The sequence below is a fragment of the Triticum dicoccoides genome, chromosome 7A (assembly GCF_002162155.2).
Source record: "Triticum dicoccoides isolate Atlit2015 ecotype Zavitan chromosome 7A, WEW_v2.0, whole genome shotgun sequence".
Lineage (NCBI taxonomy): Eukaryota > Viridiplantae > Streptophyta > Magnoliopsida > Poales > Poaceae > Triticum > Triticum dicoccoides.
In genome coordinates this window covers 48,194,017-48,211,390 of record NC_041392.1, presented here as the reverse complement: position 1 = coordinate 48,211,390, position 17,374 = coordinate 48,194,017, and the positions used below count along the sequence as shown (strand labels likewise).

The 17,374-nt window shown below is 44.5% G+C and overlaps 1 pseudogene; it reads right to left on the bottom strand.

Moving 5' to 3' along the window:
* Positions 1-15,822: 15,822 nt before the first annotated feature.
* LOC119327436 lies at positions 15,823-16,861 on the bottom strand (annotated as a pseudogene).
* Positions 16,862-17,374: the final 513 nt, after the last annotated feature.

Genomic DNA, 17,374 nt, shown 5'->3' with positions numbered 1-17,374 from the left:
ATTTCCAACACTAGGGGCGTTAAACGATAGCGCTTGTTGGGAGGCAACACAACTTTATTTTTGTCCCTTGCTTTTTGTTCCTGTTTAGTAATAAATAATTCATCTAGCCTCTGTTTAGATGTGTTTTTATGTTTTAATTAGTGTTTGTGCCAAGTAGAACCGTTGGGAAGACTTGGGGGAAGTCTTGTTGATCTTGCTGTAAAAAACAGAAACTTTAGCGCTCACGAGAATTGCTGCCATTTTTATTTGGAAAGTGATATTTAGTTAATTATTTTTTCAGATGATTAATAGATAAATTCCTCAAGTCCAGAAATTTATTTAGATTTTTTGGGATTCCGGAAGTTTGCGTTAGTCACAGATTACTACAGACTGTTCTGCTTTTTAGTTATAGATACATCTATTTTATCCATTTCTAGGACAAGTATTTCCGGACGGAGGGAGTAGTTTATAAACCATACAGAAGTTGGAATACAGTAGGTTTAACACCAATATAAATAAAGAATGAGCTCATTACAATACCTTGAAGTGGTGTTTTGTTTTCTTTTGCTAACGGAGCTCACGAGATTTTCTATTTTGAGTTTTGTGTTGTGAAGTTTCCAAGTTTTGGGTTAAGTTTTGATGGATTATGGAACAAGGAGTGGCAATAGCCTAAGCTTGGGGATGCCCGAGGCACCCCAAGGTAAAATTCAAGGACACCCAAAAGCCTAAGCTTGGGGATGCCCGGGAAGGCATCCCCTCTTCCGTCTTCGTTCATCAGTAACTTTACTTGGAGCTATATTTTTATTCACCACATGATATGTTTTTTTCTTGGAGCGTCATTTCATTTTATTTTGTTTTGCATGCTGTTTGAATAAAATAACAAGATCTGAAATTCTTAAATGTTAGAGAGTCTTCACATAGTTGCATAATTATTCGACTACTCATTGATCTTCACTTATATCTTTTAGAGTAGTTTGTTGTTGCTCTAGTGCTTCACTTATATCGTTTTAGAGCACGGTGGTGGTTTTATTTTATAGAAATAGATGAACTCTTATGCTTCACTTATATTATTTTGAGAGTCCTAAACAACATGGTAATTTGCTTTGGTTATGAATTTAGTCCTAATATGATGGGCATCCAAGAGGGATATAATAAAAACTTTCATATAAAGTGCATTGAATACTATGAGAAGTTTGATACTTGATGATTGTTTTGAGATATGAGGATGGTAATATTAGAGTCATGCTAGTGAGTAGTTATGAATTTGAGAGATACTTGTATTAAAGTTTGTGATTCCCGTAGCATGCAATGGTGAACCGTTATGTGATGAAGTCGGAGCATGATTTATTTATTGATTGCCTTCCTTATGAGTGGCGGTCGGGGACGAGCGATGGTCTTTTCCTACCAATATATCCCCCTAGGAGCATGCGCGTAGTACTTTGTTTCGATAACTAATAGATTTTTGCAATAAGTATGTGAGTTCTTTATGACTAATGTTGAGTCCATGGATTATACGCACTCTCACCCTTCCACCATTGCTAGCCTCTCTAATACCGCGCACCTTTCGCCGGTATCATACACCCACCATATACCTTCCTCAAAACAGCCACCATACCTACCTATCATGGCATTTCCAGAGCCATTCCGAGATATATTGCCATGCAACTTTCCACCGTTCCATTTATTATGACACGCTTCATCATTGTCATATTGCTTTGCATGATCATGTAGTTGACATCGTATTTGTGGCAAAGCCACCGCTCATAATTCTTTCATACATGTCACTCATGAGTCATTGCACACCTGGTACACCACCGGAGGCATTCATATAGAGTCATATCTTGTTCTAAGTATCGAGTTGTAATTCTTGAGTTGTAAGTAAATAAAAGTGTGATGATCATCATTATTAGAGCATTGTCCCAGTGAGGAAAGGATGATGGAGATTATGATTCCCCCACAAGTCGGGATGAGACTCCGGACTAAAAAAAACATAAAAAAGAGGCCATAAAAAAGAGGAAAGGCCCAAATAAAAAAAAAAGAGGCCATAATAAAAAAATTAAAAAATGAGAGATGGGACAATGCTACTATCCTTTTACCACACTTGTGCTTCAAAGTAGCACCATAATCTTTATGATAGAGAGTCTCCTATGTTGTCACTTTCATATACTAGTGGGAATTTTACATTATAGAACTTGGCTTGTATATTTCAATGATGGGCTTCCTCAAAATGCCCTAGGTCTTCATGAGCAAGCAAGTTGGATGCACACCCACTAGTTTCTTTTGTTGAGCTTTCATACACTTATGGCTCTAGTGCATCCGTTGCATGGCAATCCCTACTCACTCACATTGATATCTATTGATGGGCATTTCCACAGCCCGTTGATACGCCTAGTTGATGTGAGACTATCTTCTCCCTTTTTGTCTTCTCCACAACCACCCTTCTATTCCACATATAGTGCTATATCCATGGCTCACGCTCATGTATTGCGTGAAGATTGAAAAGGTTTGAGAACACCAAAAGTATGAAACAATTGCTTGGCTTGTCATCGGGGTTGTGCATGATTTAAATATTTTTTGTGCTAAAGATGGAGCTTAGCCAGGCTATATGATTTTGTAGGGATAACTTTCTTTGGCCATGTTATTTTGAGAAGACATGATTGCTTTATTAGTATGGTTGAAGTATTATTATTTTTATGTCAATATTAAACTTTTGTCTTGAATCTTATGGATCTTAATATTCTTGCCACAATAAAAAGATTTACATGGATAAATATGTTAGGTAGCATTCCACATCAAAAATTCTGTTTTTATCATTTACCTACTCGAGGACGAGCAGGAATTAAGCTTGGGGATGCTGATATGTCTCCAACGTATCTATAATTTTTGATTGTTCCATGCTATTATATTATCAACCTTGGATGTTTTATATGCATTTATATGCTATTTTATATGATTTTTGGGACTAACCTATTAACCTAGAGCCTAGTGCCAGTTTATGTTTTTCCTTGTTTTAGAGTATCGCAGAAAAGGAAAATCAAACGGAGTCCAATTGACCTGAAACTTCACGGAACTTATTTTTGGAACGGAAGCAATCCAGAAGACTTGGGGTGTACGTAAGACACGCATCGAGGAAGGCACGAGGCAGGGGGGGCCCACCCACCCCCCTGGGCGCGCCCTCCACCCTCGTGGGCCCCTCGTGGCTCCCCTGACGTATTTCTTTCTCATATATGTACCAATATACCCTAAAACCATCGGGGAGCAGAATAGATCGGGAGTTCCGCCGCCAAAAGCCTCCGTAGCCACCGAAAACCAATCTAGACCCGTTCCGGCACCCTGCCGGAGGGGGGAATCCCTCTTCGGTGGCCATGTTCATCATCCCAGCGCTCTCCATGACGAGGAGGGAGTAGTTCTCCCTCGGGGCTGAGGGTATGTGCCAGTAGCTATGTGTTTGATCTCTCTCTCTCTCTCTCTCTCTCTCTCTCTCTCGTGTTCTTGAGGTGATACGATCTTGATGTATCGCGAGCTTTGCTATTATAGTTAGATCTTATGATGTTTCTCCCCCTCTACTCTCTTGTAATGGATTGAGTTTTCCCTTTGAAGTTATCTTATCGGATTGAGTCTTTAAGGATCTGAGAACACTTGATGTATTTCTGGCGTGGGATACCCGTGGTGACAATGGGGTATTCTATTGATCCACTTGATGTATGTTTTGGTGATCAACTTGCGGGTTCCGCCCATGAACCTATGCATAGGGGTTGGCACACGTTTTTGTCTTGACTCTCTGGTAGAAACTTTGGGGCACTCTTTGGAGTACTTTGTGTTGGTTTGAATAGATGAATCTGAGATTGTGTGATGCATATCGTATAATCATACCCACGGATACTTGAGGTGACATTGGAGTATCTAGGTGACATTAGGGTTTTGGTTGATTTTTGTCTTAAGGTGTTATTCTAGTACAAACTCTATGATAGATTGAACAGAAAGAATAGCTTCATGTTATTTTACTAAGCACTCTTGAATAGATCGATCAGAAAGGATAACTTTGAGGTGGTTTCGTACCCTACCATAATCATTTCGTTTGTTCTCCGCTATTAGTGACTTTGGAGTGACTCTTCGTTGCATGTTGAGGGATAGTTATATGATCTAATTATGTTATTATTGTTGAGAGAACTTGCACTAGTGAAAGTATGAACTCTAGGCCTTGTTTTAACACATTGCAATACCGTTTGTGCTCACTTTTATCATTAGTTACCTTGCTGTTTTTATATTTTCAGATTACAAAAACCTTTATCTACCATCCATATACCAGTTGTATCACCATCTCTTCGCCGAACTAGTGCACCTATACAATTTACCATTGTATTGGGTGTGTTGAGGACACAAGAGACTCTTTGTTATTTGGTTGCAGGGTTGCTTGAGAGAGACCATCTTCATCCCACACCTCCTACGGATTGATAAACCTTAGGTCATCCACTTGAGGGAAATTTGCTACTGTCCTACAAACCTCTACACTTGGAGGCTCAACAACGTCTACAAGAAGAAGGTTGTGTAGTAGACATCAGGCCGTGGGCGGCCGCCCTGCATTGGTAGGTGGTGGCGGTGGCGCGGTGGTGGTCTGCCATGATCTTCTCCCGTCGCGGTGGTGGCTCATGGCGGTGGTCCGGGTCGTTCACGGCAGTGGCTAGTCCTCTCTAGCGTCGGCCCGTCGGTGTGCGACCTGTGTGGACCTCCGACCCTCCTCTTCGGGCGTCCGTCCGCTATCTTTGTCGACGGTTGGCCCTCCCCAGCGATGGTCCATCACTCGTCTCGCACCCAGCAGCAGGACGAAGCTCGTCTCGTGCCCGGCAGCAGGACTGACCTTGTCTCGCGCCCGGCTGCAGGACCAAGCTTGTCTCGTGCCCGGCAGCAGGACCATGCTCATCTCGCGCCAGGCAGCAGGACCGAGCTCATCTCGTGCCCGGTGCCGAGGATGGGGTGATGGAGGCCATCCTTGGCTAGCCTATTGGGTCTCGGCACTGGGGGCAACCCGCGGGTGCGAAAGGCGGGTCCTTTCCACTCGTGTCTTTGGTCGGGGTACGTAGCGGCAAATCTCGTGTGAGGAGGTGTCAAGGTCATGGATGTCGGTGAGGCGACCCTGATGGTGGCTCCGCGGGGCTCTTCGGCAGAGCCCGTGGCTTGGTGCTGCCCTATTGCCATGGCTGTGTGGGCGGCGTGGTGTGGCGTTCTGCGGCAGTGATTGGTGGCCGGGGTGAAAACCTGCTCTCTCTTCGGATGGACCGGCGGCGGCAGACTCGCTCCCTTCTTGAAGGAGTCGTCATGGCTCTCATTTCCCTTCGTGTTACTCCGGGGGAAACTCTGATCCTCGGATCGGGCGGCGGCGCCGCTCTAGTGTCGTCCGCTTCATGAAGGCACCGCCTTGGAGCCCATGGTTCATCATATGTGGTTTCACCTATTCGCGTAGTGCTAGGGATGGTGTTACTGCGCTCAGCGCCTATGTATCTTGCCTTGGGTGTGTGTGTGCGGATGTTGTGTGGGTGTGCGTTTGTACTGGGTGATGTTGATCGATGCTTTATATATAAAGCGGGGCGAAAACCTTTTTCGGTAACAACTCATCTAGGTTAACTTTCGGGAGTTTCCGAATATATACGAATTTTCAGCATTGGAATCACGCGAAGAGGAGCTACAGGGGGCCCACAAGGTATCTTGGCACGGCCGCCCCACTGGCTGTACACAAGTACCTTGTCACCTCCTCGTGGCTCTTGTGGTACTCTCTCGAAGTTTTGGGGGTCTCTTATGTTCCAAAAAAATTTGTCAAAAAGTTTCGTTGCGTTTGGACTTTGTTGGGTATGGATTTCTAGAAAAAACAAAAACAAACAAAAACAACAATTGGCACTGGGCACTATGTTAATATGTTAGTCCATGAAAATCATATAAAAGTGCACCAAAATTATAAAAAATATAATTAACATGGCATGGATTCTTCATAAATTATAGATACGTTGGAGATATATCAGAGCCTTCCCGAACCTCAACCTCGAGCTCGAGATTTATTGACGGGAACGCCCAGCGCCTAGGGTTTTCCTCCTCTCGGGCGATTTGATCACCCCTGAGTCCTCCCACCGCCGCAAGGCTAGATCGACGTTCACGCCGATCGCGTAGCGCCCATCCACGTCAAGATGTCATCTCCCTCGGATCCTAACTTGGCCATGAGCGGAGGTGCGTCGGCGGCCGCCAACGCCGTCTTGGAAGAATTCTTTGATCAACTAGATCTGAACGACGAGGAGTTCCATGATGTTGAGATTGATGAAGAGGATCCCGAAATCAAAGAGTGCGTACGGTGACTAGCCCTTGCTAGGGTTCACATCGACAAGAGTTTCTCATCGGCAACCTTCTATAAGGATATGAGGGCAGCCTGGAACCCGGCACAACGGGTAAGATTTTGCTCGGTTGTACCTAACAGATTCGTTGTCCAAGCCTCTTGCCTGGGCGACTGGGAGAGGATGATGATGCAGGGCCCTTGGCTCTTCCGCAACATGGCGGTTCTGATGTGCCTATATGATGGCTTCACAAAGGCGGACGATGTGGTGTGTGATCATATGCCCATCTGGCTACAGATACATAAGTTACCTGATCCCTACTGCAGACAGGGTATTGTGGAGAGGCTCCTGAAGGGGGCCGGCGAGATCTTGGAGATGCGGTTAAACGGCAACACCCGTGGAGACTATGTTAGGGTTAGGGTTAACCATGACATCAAACAGCCCCTCACAAAGTTTGTGAGTATTGTTCGTGCTCAGGAGAGGCAAGTTTATCTGGTGCGGTATGAAAAGTTGGCACGTTTCTGCAGTTTCTGCGGCCGGATAGGACATGAGCATAAAGAGTGTGGATCTGGTGTTCATGAGAAGAAGAATCTCAAGTTTGGTGATTGGCTATATGCCGAGGGTCCTAGCCGGCCCAGGCCTGACCAAAACCCCAGGAAGGCAGATGTACCTCGGCAGCAGAAGAAGAATGGCAGCCCGAGTGCTCCTTTGGACCCTGACCCTAAGGCTATGGATCCTGAAACGCTTGATACTGCCACAAGCCCGATGAAGATACCGGGTGCACTTATGGAAGTTGATAAGGATGTGAGGAAGAGGCTGAACATGGACAATGCTGGAGTTGATGATGTGCACAAACCGAAAAGTAAGGACACAGTTTTGGCCATCATGGATGGCAGTCCTCATGAACCGGGAGAAAATGCTTCACCAACAAGCAGCTCGTCGAGCAGTAAATGGGCTAGACTCACCAAGGATCATGCTTCCACGGAGAAATCGGCGGCTTCCCTCGAGGAAGACCGCCAGATACAATGAATACCTTAGTTTGAAACTGCCGGGGAGGGGGGGGGGGAACCGCCGGACAGTTCGTGAGGTTTTGGCCCTCGCAGAAGCCAATAACCCCAAGCTTGTCTTTCTATGTGAAACAAGGCAAGCTACTGAGAAAGTAGAGAAGCTGCGATGGAGACTCGGTCTGAAGGGTTTTCATGGAGTGAGTAGTGATGGAAGAAGTGGAGGCTTAGCACTTTTCTGGGATGAGTCCCTTTCCGTCACGGTGATTGATTCTTGTAATCGTTTTATTGATGTTAGGATTGTCGATGGTGGGTCAAGCACTTCTTGGCGAGGCACCTTTGTCTATGGGGAGCCTCGGGTTGAAAATCGATATCGCATGTGGGAGCATCTTTCTAGGCTCCGTGCCTACTCGTGCGAGCCGTGGATGGTGTGTGGTGATTTCAATGAAGCTCTGTGGCAACATGAGCATCTATCGAGGACCGAGCGCTCGGAGGCTCAGATGTTGGCTTTCAGAGATTGTTTGGAGAGGTGCGTGCTTGAGGACCTAGGTTTTTCGGGTTTGCCATTCACATATAACAATGGCCAGTCTTCAGACCGCAATGTTCAGGTCCGCTTGGACCGTGCTTGTGCTGATGAAGCTTGGCGTGAGATCTTTCTGCTAGCAAAGGTGGTACACTTGACCACCTCATGTTCGGATCATTGCCCCCTATTGATACAACTGGAGGGGATACAAGACCAGCAGCGTCGACCTTCTTGCTTGCGCTATGAAATCATGTGGGAACGGGATAGTGTCCTTACCAATGTTATCGCTGAAGCTTGGAATAAACACAAGTCCCCTGGCAGTTTGGGCTCGGTAGCCACGTCCTTGCGGGAGGTTTTAAAGGAACTAAAGGAGTGGAGTCGTTTGAAGTTTGGCAATGTGTTAAAGGACATTGAGAGGCTCTGATCGCAACTAGCAGACTTGCAACTGGCTGGAGCGGACCGGGCTCAGGTACGGGACAAAATGAACCAGCTTGACGAGCTTTTATACAGGGAGGAAATGCTATGGCTCCAGCGGTCACGCATCACCTGGCTCAAGGAGGGTGAACGTAATACCAAATATCTGCACCGAAAAGCGGTATGGCTTGCTCGCAGGAATCTGATTCAACGTCTTCGGAAACAAGATGGAACATGGTCTACTGCTCCGTCAGAGATGGAAAGAATGGCTCATTCTTACTTTAAGGAGATCTTCACCAAAGACCCGACCCTCTCCCCGGATGATGTTTTGGATTGTATTGTTCCAAAAGTTACAGAGGAGATGAACGCTTCCCTGTGCAGGCCCTACTCTGACGAGGAAATCTCTAATGCGTTATTTCATATTGGACCACTGAAAGCTCCGGGATGTGATGGTCTCCCTGCCAGGTTCTTTCAGCGAAATTGGGCACTGCTGAAAACAGAGATTATTGAGGCGGTTCATGAGTTCTTTGCTTCTGGAGTTATGCCTGATGGAGTTAATAACACGGCTATTGTGCTAATTCCTAAGGTCCCTCATCCGAACGATCTGAAGGACTTTAGATCAATAAGCTTGTGCAATGTTATATACAAGATAATCTCTAAGTGTATGGTAAACAGACTTCGTCCTATCCTGTCTGATCTTATCTCTGAAAATCAAAGTGCCTTCATCCCTGGGAGGCTGATTTCTGACAACTCTATTATTGCGTTTGAATGCCTTCACCATATTCAGTCGGAAAGAAACAATGCACCCGGCCACTATGCTTATAAGCTAGATCTCTCTAAGGCCTATGACAGGGTGGACTGGGTTTTTCTGGAGAAAGCTTTGGTTAAATGGGGCTTCTCGGCCAATTGGATAGCTCATGTTATGGCTTGTGTTTCGTCGGTAAAGTACTCAGTAAAATTCAATGGGAAGCTACTGGAGTCCTTCTCCCCCTCAAGGGGACTCCGCCAAGGTGATCCACTGTCTCCATTCCTCTTCTTATTTGTAGCTGATGCTCTCCCTGCGTTGATTGAAAAGGCTGCAAGGGAAGATGGTCTCAATGGGGTCAGAATTTGTAGAGGTGCTCCAATGATCACCCACCTTTTGTTTGCGGATGACTCACTTCTATTCTTTCAAGCAAATAATCAGCAGGCATTATTAGTGAAAGGGGTGTTGAACACATTTGTGACGGCGACAGGACAACTTATTAACCCGTCGAAGTGTTCCATTCTATTCTCAAATCAATGCCATCCTGATATGGTTAAGGAGGTCAAAGACACGCTGGACATCACCCAGGAGGCGTTTGAGCCTAAATATCTGGGCTTGCCGGTTCCGGAGGGGAGGATGCACAAAGGGCACTTTGAGTCTATTTAAGAGCGTTTGCGGAAAATCCTTGTGGACTAGAGTGAGCAGTACATGTCTTCAGGGAACAAGGAGATACTAATCAAATCAGTGGCTCAGGCCATTCCAGCATATGTTATGAGCGTTTTCAAACTCCCGGCATCGGTCTGTGATGAGCTAACAAGGATGATTCATCAGTACTGGTGGGGGGGTGGAGAACGGAAAGAAGAAGATGGCCTGGATGGGCTGGGATAAATTGCGTCTACCTAAGTCCATGGGGGGCATGGGTTTTAGGGACATGAGGGCGTTTAACCAGGCGCTGCTAGCTAAGCAGGCCTGGAGGCTATTGGACCGGCCGGATAGTCTTTGTGCGTGTCTTCATGGCGAGTTGGTAATGGCATGAAGATCCGTGCTTGGAGAGATCCTTGGGTGCCTCGGCCTTTCTCCTTTCGTCCGATTACCCCGAAGGGAAACTGTCGGTTCCATAGGGTCTCGGACTTCTTAGACGATAATGGTGCGTGGAAGCAGGATCGTTTAAGGGAATTCTTTTGGCAGATGGATATTGACCACATTCTGAAAATAAGAACTTCGCCTCGTCAGAGAGATGATTTCCTGGCATGGTACCCGGAGAAGAGTGGGGTGTTTACGGTGAGAAGTGCCTACAAGTTGGCTACATGTGATCATAATTCTGCCGCTGATAATGGCGCTCGAGCACAGTACCAGATGGAAGCCAATCGGGGTGGAACTATGTGTGGCGGTCCGGGGTACCGCAGAAGATGAAGATCCATGCGTGGAGATGTGTATCAGGAACTCTGGCAACACAGAGTTACAAAGCCTTCCGCCACTTGGCAACGCGCTCAACCTGCTTTCTTTGCGGCGTCGAGGAGGAGGACTCATTCCATGCTATGGTAACCTGCCCACATGCGAGAATGCTCTGGACAAATATGCGCCTTCGGTGGCCACTCCCAGACGACGATCTTCTCATCCATGATGGAAGGGAGTGGCTGCTCACCCTGCTGTCGAAATGCTCGTCGGACGTTCGAGACATGCTGATTATGTTTCTCTGGCGGATTTGGCAGCTCCGGAATGATCTGACGCACGGGAAGGAAACACCCCCTGTGTCAGCCACTGTCGAATTTCTGGACAGTTACTACGTGTCTATAAGACTCGCTGCGTGCTACCCCATGGAGGAGATCATTAAAGGTAAGATGCCGACCTCGGCGATGGCGCTGCCAACCCCCAGAATCATGCCATCGGCGGACCCCTGGCCGGCTCCGCCGCTTGGTAGGCTGGCGCTATCTGTCGACGGTTCCTTTCTGCAGGAGGATGGCTCTGCGGGCATCGGTATGGTGCTCAGGAATGATAGAGGGGAGATTCAAATGGCAGCCTACCGGTTTATCTTCCATTGCAATGACCCTCTTGAGGCGGAATTGCATGCGATCATGCAGGGGATGGCCCTTGCATTACAACATTCTGCGCTACCGGTGGTGGTTCAAACGGATTCCGCTCAAGCATTGTCTAGCTTGACAAATGATGCACTCCTTCGCTCGGCCTATGGACAGATCATCATGGAGATCAAGTCACTTTTAGATAATAGGGAGTTTTTTCCTCAAAAGATTAGTAGACTTCAAAATAGAGTTGCCGATCGGTTAGCTAAGTATAGCCGCACCGAGCGGGCCACGGCAGTTTGGCTTGGTTTGGTTCCACCATGTGTCGAGGATTTGTGGCCTCTCGACTGTAACTCTATTTCTATGCAATAAACCCCCTTTATCCCCGCAAAAAAAAAAGATTTATTGACGGGAAATGTAGCGGGATGGTGAGTTCATTCGTCCTGAAGGGAGAACATGTCGGACACTGCCGGCTTCAGCATGTGCTGCTCAGCTTCTTCAGTCCGAGCCCCGAAGCATCCGTCGGTGGCATGCAAACTGCACTAGCTGCCAGCAAGTGGCTGTGCTTCGCCAGTGGCTTCATTAAGAGGTTGAGCGCAAGCATCAAAGCACTGGGCGTGGTGGGGGTAGGACCGGCCCATAGGTCGGGCAAATAAGGTGACAGCCTTGGCCCGAAGAGGAGGAAGGCTCCAAATGTTAAATCGAGAATGCTATTTTCCTGGCACAAACGATCGCTTCTGTCTGTTTTTTTTTCTTCGATCTTTCTTTACGATCGCTTCCGCTCCCGCCCGCTCTTGATCCTGGGAGTCGAACCTGAACAAACCACCTAAACAAACTCTATGTTGTGATTTGATTCTTGTTACGTACTTTTCATACCTTTATGTTGAGGTAGACTTTTCTACTCACATATCTGGTCGAGTGTTATTCCGCTGTCGTTTTCTGTTTTTTTTACAAACTTCTTACCAAAAAATATACAAAACATACATTTTTATCAAAAATAAATTAGAGATGTGAGTTGAGCTCACAATTTAACATATAAGACTAGACTCTTGTACTCTTTGTACATAGATATGAGCTGAGTTCATGGTCTTAACATGATAAGTTATTCACCGCAACCTTGATAACTTACGTACAAATATTGTAAAAACTTCGATCAGGTGAAAAACCATTTTTGAAACACACCCCGATAACTCGTGTGAAAAATAGCATGATAATATAAGTACCATATACATGATAATTTTGGTCCAGTGGGGGAGTGTTGTTTGACGATAATTTATATGTAAATAGCATGGTAACTCACGCATAACAAACTTGATCACTTATATACAAAAATCGTGATAACTTTTGTACAAACATCCTTATAGCGTGCTAGTGGTGTGGCCCGTAAATGACTTGTTTTTTGGCGAGATATAGATCTCATAACTTGATGAACAAATATTATGTTAACTTTGACCTAGAAAAAAGTTGCTTAAATATACTCCGGCATCTTCAGTGGTACGTAAGACTCACGGTATTTTTGACCCGACAGAAAATAGTGGTTAAATACACAACTTGATGACTTCAATATAAATAGCATGGAAATATGCGCACCATAGACCAGATAACTTAGGGGCACAGACAATGTGATAACTTTGACCTGGGATTTTTCTTTCTTAAAATCATATCTTCAATTACTTATGTGTAAAATAATATGGTAATATACGCACCGCTTACCTGATAACTTAGGTCCAAACACCACGGTAATTTTTATCCGGGAAAGAAAATGTTGAAGACACATCCGCGATAACTTCTGTATAAATAGCATGATAATATACGACAACAAACCTGATAACTTAGGTACAAATACCCTGGTAACTTTAATCTGAGGAAAAAAGGTTGTTTAAAATGTAACTCCGGTAACTTTTGTGTACCCACACATCTGATAACTTATGTACAAAACACCATAGTAACTTTTTACTTGGGCGAAAATATTTGTTGTGCGTGAGTTATCATGGTGTTTGTTCGTGAGTTATCAGGTTCGTGCATATACATTATCACGCTCTTTACAAAAAAGTTACTGGGGTATGTTACAACTTTTTTTCTTTGGGCAAAAAGTTAAGCAGTGTTTGTGAGTGAGTTAACAGGTTTGCGGCTTATATATTACCATGCTCTTTATAAAGAAATTATTGGGGTTTGTTACAACAACAAAAAATCATGTGGTCAGAAAATTTACCATAGTGTGTTGTGCGTGAGTTATCAGATTCATGACGTAATAAATTATCATGCTCTTTTTCCAGATAAGTTATCGGGGTGTGTTACAACAACACTTTTTCTTCACAGTTACCACAAAGATTTTGTGAGTGAGTTATCAGATTCGTGGCGTATAATTACCATGCTCTTTTACAGATAAGTTATCGAGGTGTATTATTACAACACTTTACCTAGGGTCAAAAGGTTACAACGGCGCGCGAGTTATCAGGTCTGTGATGCATGGATTACCATGTACAAAAGGAAAGGAAATTTGGCAAATAAAAAAGAAAGAAAAAAAACAGCTCGTTTTTTTGGTCGCGTATGTAGAAGTACAAATATTTATTGGCATTCTATGTAATCACAACTTGAAACTAGACCAGATGGATATGACAAGCGATCTTGAATCAAGAGGTAGTGAGTTTAACTCCCACCTTATAGCACTTTTTACCATGTTTTTTCTACCATGCTAGGAAATAAAATGAAGCGGGAGAAGTGATGGGATGGGATCGAGAAAGAAGGATGTGCGCCAGAAAAATCGCACAGGATATGTTTACCACAGTCCGGTATAAATATTACCCAATCTAATTATAGCCAGAATTTAAGCTAGTTCAGTTGGTTGTGAACAGCTATGGTGAACTGTACGTAGTGGGTTTGACTCCCACTTCGTACATTTTTTTACCATGCCAGAAAAGAAACGAGAGAAGGGAGGGGAACGAAGTGGGGAGCGGGAGAAGCGATCATGCGGATTTGTCGCTAACGACCAGTCGACTGGTCGTTAGCACAGTCCATGTTAAATATATTACTAACCGCTATAATATAAGTCCAAAATATTATTGCGTATGGGTGAAATAAAATCTTAATTTTAAACAATATGACACATCAAAGTGATAACCAATCTAATAGGAGGCAAAAAGCTTCATTAGCCTACTACTCTCTCCGATAGACATCCTGAGGTTTGTAGTGAAATATATGTAAACTAGAGTTCTACGTTTAATCCGTACATCACTTTTTCTTTCAGAAGCTGACATAACTCTTGTATACACCATATGAAACCGAATGTCTATATTAACATAAAAAATAAACGCGTGTGCATAACGGAATTGGTGATATGTTTGCGTGATTTGATGGTCGGTGCTATTACAGTACCATGCATATGTTGAAATGATTACCGAATCTAACTTACAACACATTTGTAAACGATACAATTTATACTCTACATGGTTCTATAAATATGCACACTTAATAATATACTAGAAATTACCATTAAGATATTAGTTATACATTACTTTTTGGAAACCTCTAATGTGATATTGAATTAAACTAAATTATACATGAACATATGCACATACATACAAAAATGTACGTGTGGACAATATAATTTGTGGATTCTCACAAAATAATTTAAAGATAATTTCCATTATAACACTTGATTTTAATTTAGCATAAAGAAATGATCGATGACATACACTACAATTGATAACCAATATAAAGTGGTTAACTATACCACCTAAATTATGTGGTTAACTATCCTAACTAAGTAATAAAAATTTAAACTTCTTAACATTATATTATGATGGAATATCAAAATAAATAAGTATAAAAGTTCGGTATAAAACTATTTATTTTATTTTGCCCCGGGTGCCAAGTCAATTTTTTTTCATGTTGTCTCTAGTTAGAATAGTATTCTGATATACTTCCCAAACTAAAATTTGGATTTTAAGAGTTAATTATGCATCCCAAAAATCCATTTGAAGTTAGAACAAGCAAAGTTTCTCTCCAGCCACATACATTTTGTGCTATACTTTTTTGAACTGTCTAGTTTCCAATACACCTTATCACGGAGTTCATTGTGTGTAGCATTAACAAATCATTTTTCAATTCTTCCCTCTGTTTCACTATCTCACGAGACACCCTTGTCCTAAAAGAAGAGATCTGATTCAAGGAACCAATTTTGTCAACAATACAGTTTTGTTCAACACATATTTAAAACAGCAAAAGGAATTTAAAGTAATTCTACCCTTCAATTCATCCAAACCACATCCCCACTATTCAGTTTGATCAGTCTGCCCAGAGATTTCCAACATGACGAGTCACTACTTTTTGATTTTACTATAGCAACAGAGGATTTTTTTTAATTATTTTTCCTTAACAATATCTTGCGAAAGTTCCTTATTTTTATAAGGTTTCCACCATCATTTCACCAGGAAACTTATATTTTGTTTTCTCAAGTACTTTACCCCAAGGCCCCACTTCTTTTTGGATCCACAAATACGACCCCACTTTACCATATGATAACCTTTTTTCCCCTTTAGTATGGCAGAAATTTTTTCTTTTAGGTTTGCCCCACTTCTCCAAAGTGGTTTTTATTTAGCAAAAACATAGACATGTAAAAGTTGGGACATGTGACATCACATAATTCACTTTTATAAGGCTTCCTCCTATAGAGAGCACTTCACTAATTCAATTCTCACATTGATCGATGAATTTATCATCCACAAATAGTCAATCACTACATTTAAAAAAACCAGCATAACTAACGGGCATAAGAATAGAAGATTATTCAATGTATGTCCGACAAAATGGACTAATACACCCTTGTGACGAAGTTGTGCAAGAAAACACACATGAGGCATACTGAGACCGGCTAAAGCCAAATCTACCCTATGATGAAAACTTGGCAAACCATGCATGATTATGGTGTAGAACAAAATACATGCTTATTAGTTATTTAGTATAAATTGCCTATTTATAGACTGCAGCATAAGCTCTGATGTGGCTGTTCATTCACTGTACTGGTGCCACTATCGAGTCACTCACTACCTCTTCACTGCACCGCTGCTGCCTTGACCATGAACGACCTGTACCTCTCCTTGTTTTTGGTGAAGTAGGCGATGAGCTCGTCCCTGTCCGGCAGGGACTGCCTGACCACCTCGTCGGAGGTGTACTCCGTCGCACACCGGCGGAGAGCAGGGTACTCGCCATCCTTCATCACACGCACCCCGGCGATTTCCTCCAGCACGCCGAGCCAGTGAGCCAGCGTGCATGCGGCGAGGTCGACGAAGCCGAGTCCGTCGCCCCCGAAGAACTCTTCCCCTCCAGCTGCGCGTCCAGAATCGCCAGGTTCTCCTTGGTCTCCCTCGCAAGCTGCGCCTGCTCCTCGCCGTCCGTCCACATCGCCTGCCACAGCGGCTTCAAGCACTTTTTGGCGATGAAGTCGGCCTAGAAGCGGGCCGTGGCGCGGTCGTAGGGGTCCGCCGGGAGGAGCCAGGGCGCCGTCCCGTCGCCGTCGTGGTAGGCCTCGTCGACGTACTCGCCGATGAGGAGGGACTCGCAGACGGCGCGGTCGCCGTGGAGGAGGACGGGGACCGACTGGTGAACCGGGTTGTGGGCGAGCAGCAGCTCGCTCTTGTTGGTTTTGTCCTCCACGAGCAGCTCGTATGGCACCCCCTTGAGCGTGAGCGCCACCTCCACGCGGTGCGCGAACGGGCTGCCGAACGCCGTGATGAGCCTCACCGGCGCCGGGCCCTGTGCTGGCTGCTGCGACATCCTGAAGACCTGAACAAGTAAAATTCGCTCTCTCGAGAATGAGATAGACCGATCGCCGTAGGTGCTCAAACTGCTCTTCTCGTTGATCGTCAACTGAGTGGTCTCTGGGTTAGCTGCTAGCTGGTGTATTTATATGGGCGAGGAAGAGTGGTGGTTGTGCATGGTCAGGTGAGAGATGGCGGGCTGTACGCCTCTTCTACAAGGAAAGGATCCGTCGATATCTTATCCTTTTCAAACCACTTGGACTGACGCTGCTGAGATTCAAACGAAACCAACGACGGATGTTTGCCAGTCAGAAGTAGCTGGTTGTTGGATGGATCAAGTGAGAACTTGAGAAGCTTCGTGAGAATTGGGAGACTATTACCACTTTAGCTTTACGTCAGGCGACTGAATTTTTAATTTTCGGTCAGTCGATTCTGTGACCGTTGATTGAAGTGCTTTGTGATACGGTGTGAGAGTTCACAGCAGAGTTGACTGACCCTATACTTTCTTCAGTCGATTTCCCCGGGGTTGACAATTCTTGCACCGCACATGCATGCCACTTTTAGAGTGTGTGTAGTGTGTGTCCGTGCTTTTCTCCTTGTTTTCTCTTCTGT